The sequence below is a fragment of the Squalius cephalus genome (assembly GCF_949319135.1).
Source record: "Squalius cephalus genome assembly, chromosome: 4".
In the NCBI taxonomy this organism is placed as follows: domain Eukaryota; kingdom Metazoa; phylum Chordata; class Actinopteri; order Cypriniformes; family Leuciscidae; genus Squalius; species Squalius cephalus.
Genome location: NC_137125.1, coordinates 50,763,332 through 50,769,999, shown reverse-complemented (window position 1 = coordinate 50,769,999; position 6,668 = coordinate 50,763,332). Strand labels below are relative to the sequence as shown.

The following is a 6,668-nucleotide window of genomic DNA, read 5'->3' as shown; positions in this document are numbered from 1 at the left end:
ATTTGCCCCCTTAAATCGATTTTTCAGTGCATTTTTACATTTACAAATACCTTTATAAAATAAATAATGCTTTAAATAAAAAAAAAAAGTTGCAATGATGGTAAAAACGAAGTAATGCTTTTAAATATTAAATTAAAACCGCCAGTAGGCGGTGAGTGAGTCATCGAGTCATTCATTCACTCAGTAATTATATATATCAAAGTGACAAATGTATAACTCCAATGTATATTCTTGGACTGTTCTTCTTGTTGCTATATCCGATTGTTTTGTACAGTGTAATGGACTATTTTTCTTCGCGGAAGCGTTAAGATAAGATTCAGGTAAATAATTTCAACTCAGATCAATATATGTCATGATGACCACGTATTTATTAATTTGGTGAGTAGCCCTATTCATTTAATAAGCGGGATCATGAACAGTAACCAAAATAAACCTGTTCAGGGCGACGCAAAGTTATGTTTGGTCAAAGGTTGCAGTCAAATTGCTGTTTTCCAATTAAAGCTGCAGTCATAAATAATGAATATGTTTACTTTGAGCAAGAAAACTCTTATATACTTTTTGAATTGACATGAAATAATGATTTGATAAGAATAGTGTTCGTTTACTCTTCTAATGAAGGTTATGTTAGCAGAGATGAGTTTGGGACTGCGACTGCACATGACTCGTGAAGGCGGAGGTCTGATGGAGCGAATAAAGGGAGGAGCTTCAGAAACTCAGAGAGAGTCCTGTTACTGAACGCTGGAGATTTGGGAGTGAAGGAGCAGCTCAAGTCATTTTCTCTTAGCAGGTTTCTTCGCACATCTAAAGGAAGCACACTTCTTTCGCCTCATAGCGCAGGTGAGTTTTACCATCACTGCCAGATGTTTGGATAAGAGTTTACTAACTTTAGGCGCTTTTCACAAACTCTTCCTGCTTTTTTGATAAAACATTAACCATTAAGCGTCAGTCTCAATGAAGTCTTTTGTTGAAAAACGTGGCTTATACCGCATGCATTTATATAGTTTGTTGGATATGATATATTATTTTGTATTTTAAGAAAGTTCTAGAAGTTCTAAGTGATGTGGTGCAGTTGCTTTGGCATACGAATGTACACATATTTGTGCATTGGTATGTGCATTATAGGGAGTGTTATTTGAGTGTTGGGGATGCTAATTTTTTTTTATTTAAGTCTCTTATGCTTTCGGTATTTCTTGTCTCCTTGGCTCCCACACCCACCCTTTTGCCAAACCCTTTAGAAAAAGGCCTTGGTTGATTGACATCTGCCGAAACTATCTAAATAAGGCTGGGGAATGGAAATGGCATTTTGATACTCTGTTGACCTGATGAAATGGGGTTTTTTTAAGTATGCTTTAATTATACTAAGAATTTACTTCCTGAGACCCAGAAAAAAAGTTTTTTTGATTTTTCCCCCCATGTCATTACATTGTTTAGACTAGAGCATAAGAAACAAATGAAAAACTTTTTTTTTTTTTTGACAAATTATATATATTTTTCATATGTTATGCTATGTCCACTGTAATGGACACCATGACTCAGTTGTTTAAAAAAATAAAATGACAAGAATGACATGTATAGGCAAAAACAATGGGATTTTTTTTTTTCAATTCACCAATACATTTAAGTTTCAGGATTTTTTTTAACCAAACTGAGTAAAGTTGATTCTCAACTATGTTATGAAAGATATAATGGAATTAATTAAAATACAATTTTATTTTTAATGCAATATGCGTGTAAGCATGGCCATAAATGCCATTCCCATTCAATACAATATTGTATCTAATTTGCATATTAATGTGTTCTTGGGGCAACAAAGAAGTGAAATAATGTGAGTAATCATTTTTCAACATTTTCATAATGATATCTAATATTTCATTGGAATATTGATACTTTCTTTCCCTATTCACTTGTTGTGTCTCCCGAAATGCCTGATAAACGTGATTTAAGTCCTGGTGTCCACTACAGTGGACATGTATGAAATCAGTGCCCTAAAATCACTAAAATATAATGTTCACCACAGTAGACAAAAGTCTATCCTGAGTCCCATTATTGCAATGAACTCTTTTGGGCTTTTTTTATATATATTTTTGGGGGGGATTTTGTGTAAGTAGAGGACCATTCCTAGGCTTCTTTTGCATCCTATAGTCTACATACAGTAAGGAGGGCACCACTGTCCCAAGATTAGTTTTAGGGATGCTGTAACGCATTAAGATTCTCAGTGGTATTGTCCAAAGTGGATTTGGAGTTTTGGAGTCTCCACACTCTCTTCTCAAAATATTTGTGGCGTGGAATCACCGGCCATAAACATTCTTATATTGTTTAATTCATGTCTGTTGTGGGATTTGGGATTGAGCTGAGGGGGTGGGGGGTTTAGACTGGATGCTCTAGGGAATTTCTCTGCTGGGAACCATTGAGTGCTTGTTGAACTAAAGCGATGCATTTATGAAGCATCTTGATTGTTGCTGTTTGCGTTTTGGCAGCGCAACCATAAATCCCGACCTACAAAGAATGCAAGCTCTGTACTTATTGCAAACTATTAAATTAATTTTATGGCCCCATTTACTAACACAACCGCACAGGCCAGGCTTCGATGTCTACTGAATGGCAGCTGCATATTTGGCTGATTCAGGCTATAATGTGCATGCAGCTTAGTACAGAATCTGTCAGATTGTTACTTGTGACCTCGTTTTATTGCTCTGACCTTTAGTTGTAGGAGTTAGAGCCTGAGGAAAGAGCTGAATGCAGAATAATCGAGTGATGTGCTGTCAGAGTAGCAGCACGGACAGTGAAGCGGGCCAGTAATTGGCCATGAAATGGAATCTGATAACACTGTGGTGTTTGGAAAATATATGGGGAATGCCCCCTTAAAAGGAACAGATTGCATATGGTGACATATGATTGGAATAGCCTCTGGAATGCAAAACAGCACTGTTTCCCCACATTTTGCACTTTTTCTCTCTTTTGGCTCCCTCTTTGTTGGGTTATGGTAACAGGCTTGCTGTAGGGGTTTAGACGGGTCTGTCTTAAAACAGACATGTCCAAAGTCACTCATGTGGAAAAAAGCTCTTCTAAGTCACAATGACCTGGGAGAAGGTCCAAATTTTCTCCCTTGTCATAAGCACTTTCTACTGCCAAAAGGATGACTCTGTAATCCTAAGAGACAGATGGAATTTTTATGTTAAAGCCGCCAGCACTTGTTCATCTACCTTCGTATTTGAGCGCCATGCCCACATCTCAACATCAAATCTACAATTGATGCATAGAACCAAGTCCCTGCCCAGGGGCGGATCTACGGGTGGGATTGACAGTTTGCCCACAGATCCAAGGAAATGGATTTTTTTATTTTTTATTATTAATACAATTTTCTAATGTTATTTGTTTTGTCATGCATTCAAACTTTATCCTAATATTAATAAGAATATGCTAATTAGTCTCATCAGTTACATCACGCCAGGACTAATGTTATGTGTTTATCCGGATTATGATTCTACCCGGATTCCAAATAGCAGCGCCCTTTTTATGTTATTACAAAAATGGCTAACCCGCTTATCTATGACACATTTAAGAAAGAAACATGTCTAGACAAAGATGACAGGATGCCGTAACAACTTGGCAGTTTTGTCTTTTGAAAGAAAACTAACAGGTAATTCGAATTATGACGATATTATCAGCATCTTAAATTCAAAACAGACGACTTTTTTAGAACAGACATCAGCCATAGTAAGCTATGGGTAGGTTTTTAGTCTGGCCCGCCGTGGTATGGTTATGCAATATTTACATTTAATATTTGTGGGCAAGGGGTTTTCTGAAATGTACATAAGCCACATGTACTGTATTAGCAATGGCAGATTGTTGATATAGGACTCAGTATGATTTCTCTTCGTGATATAGTTGTTATTAGGACTCGGGTTGGATCTCTCTCTCCTGCTTTGTTTTTGTTTTAATATTTTCACTTGGCAGCCGCTCACACTTGATCGCACTGTGCAATTAGAGCCGGTGCTTTAGTGCTTAAAAGTGAAGTATGTCGTTTCTGCGACACTAGTGGCACCTAATACCCTGGAAATTCAGAGTTCTCGCCAGAGCACAAGTTGAATTTGCTCAGCGAGTTTACTCTGGCGTCGAGTAATGATGCTCATTAAATATGCCCTTGTATCCGAGCTCCACCAATCACATCGGGTTATCTGATATAGGCGGGCCAGAGGCGAGCTAAACAGAAGACGACAGCGCTGTGACGTCGAAGTCATCAGTAAACATTGCAAGATGGCTATGGATGAACACCAGTTGTTTGAAACGGCTTTGGCCGCTACAATGAACGAGTTAGACTTGGCTTTTTATCTAAAAGAGGAACAGAAGACGGCGCTCGAATCCTTCCTTTGCAAGAAGGGCGTTTTTGCTGTTTTGCCAACCGGATACGGCAAGAGTCTAATCTAGCAGTTAGCTCCGCTGGTAGCTAAGCGTATGGGGCTTGTTGTGATTGGTCGTAATGTTATCCAATTGCGTGCAGTGAGATTTTCAAATGCATGCTTGGTGCCGCCCCTCGAGCTGGCCGATTTTCATTAGTCGATGCCAGACCGTTAGTCTTTCAGATTTAGGTCTGGATTTCCAGGCTAGGCACCTAACGCAATTTAAAAAAATAAAGTAACCTTGCAAACGGCCCTTCCACGTGTCGCGCCTGAAACTCAAACATCACAAACACACCTCGTACTGGGGCTTGAGAAGGCATGTCACAACAGAGGGAAGGAGATAAAAGGTCCAACATATGAGGAATACTTTTAGCTGTGTTGCTATGTGTCATGAGTAAGCAATTAAGTAGGCAACACTTTCCAACCATTTTCAACCAAACCAAAAAAAATTTTTTGGACATGACGCACCACAACTATTTGAGGCTGTTCATTCTGTACATGAAATTAAACTTTATGAACTGGAACATTTGTCTTTTTGACAGAGTGCATGATGTTGTATTGAAACGTTTATTGTAGCATGTTGCAATGCAATACCCCATTAGACGTGTTCATGACCTGTTTAATCTTTATCTTACATACTTGACTGTTGTCTCAGCACATTGTAAAAAGTTATAAAGGGATACAGTAGGGAAAAAAATGTAAACGTTGCACTTTGATTCTGGGATCTTACATTTGCCTATAGAACACTGAGGTTTGAGATGAAGTGCCGCTTGGGGACATTAAGCAACTGTTGGCATACATAATATCAAAATTATTGTGTTTTCTTGTTGAATTATGAAGTCGTTCCTTTTTGCTTTGGATGATTTCAGGATGAAGTGTTAGAGCTATTTAATTCTCCCTGGTCCTTGTTTTAATTCATTAAGCTTTTTTTCACATTAGGTGTCAACTTCTAATGATCACAATATGAAATGAAATGAGTCATTTTATATCACAGTAACAGTATCTATCACAATATAGGTATTGTTAGTTATTTTCCTGGAAAGATGACATTTGTTTTTTATATTGCATAGTCTTTAATACCAATTTAAATGGCACTCTTTTTTCTTTACTTCCTTACATATTTATTGATTTATAACATAATGACATAAGATTATTCATGACAAATTATTAAGTTTAGCATTACTTCAGAAACAGCTGCTTTACATTTATATAACACTATATTTAAGTACTAAAGACTAATAACAGTAATGCAGTATAAATATGGCTGGATTAGCTGCGTTTGAGCACATCAGTTGAAATCTATGTTAATATGGCAGGTTGTGATGTTCTTTGGTACATGTAAAATACAATTACTAGAGTGTATTCAGCAGACATAAGCGGCATGTCACATCAAAACTAACTCGCACCTACTATAATCAATGGAGCTGGCACCCGTCTGTAACAGCATGAGTAGATTATAGTTTTCTTTGGTGTCTGACTGCAAGTATAAAAAGTATAGCTGACACATTTCTGCTGTCACATGGTAAACAGTCTCATACTACCCTATTTGGGCATTTTTGAACCCTCTAGATTAATGTCTTTCTGCTTCTTATCTGGTTTAGTCTACATTCATGACTTGTTTTATCAAGAGCACTACATTTGCCAAAGCTCTATTTGGATCCTTCAAATGCATCAAAACATGTAATTATATTGACTTGAGCTGACAATTTAATTTGCAAGTTTGCATTATAGAGGTTCTCCTTCAATGTGCAAAACAATTTTCCAGATATGAAACTCCCATCGCTGTGCTAAAATCACGTTTGGTTATCCACAAAAAGATTTAGGCTCATAATGCATTCTCTTTCTGTTTTTATTACACATTCAGTACAAAGCATCCTCAAAGTAATTGTGTAAGCAGAGCTAAAATAACGTTTATTTTAGATGACTCTTGTAAAATGTTCAATTAACTTTTTGTTAGTGTGATTGACGTGCGGCAGAAACCTCAGGAGATGCAGCTCTCTAACCCTTCCCCCTTCATATGTTCAGTTATTCCTCTGCTGCTTTGAATCTGATAGCCTGTAATTTTAAAGCACTGGATCCAGGAACCGCAGTTGTGTAACGCTGCAACGTTTCTGAGCTTTCTCAGAACTGCTGGATCTGCTGAGCTCCAAAACCAGTGGTGACAATCGGGAAACGCAGCGAAACGGGGGCATTCCTCTATTGTGAAGTCAGAGCCATCTGAAACTTTAGCTGATGTTTATTTAGGTCCCTGCAATAAGTGCCCCAGAT

General features: G+C 37.6%; 1 protein-coding gene across 6 annotated transcripts in view; it reads left to right on the top strand.

Annotated features, from left to right (window-relative positions):
- Positions 1–716: 716 nt before the first annotated feature.
- cald1a (caldesmon 1a) overlaps positions 717–6,668 on the top strand; it is a 57,930-nt gene continuing 51,978 nt past the window's right edge. For 4 of the 6 annotated variants that reach the window (XR_013820810.1, XR_013820811.1, XM_079868426.1 and 1 more), the window contains exon 1: positions 721–837. The gene's annotated coding sequence lies outside the window, so the exon portion shown is untranslated. Of the gene's footprint in view, positions 838–6,668 lie in introns of all 6 variants that reach the window. The other 2 variants (XR_013820809.1, XM_079868420.1) reach the window with 1 other exon arrangement.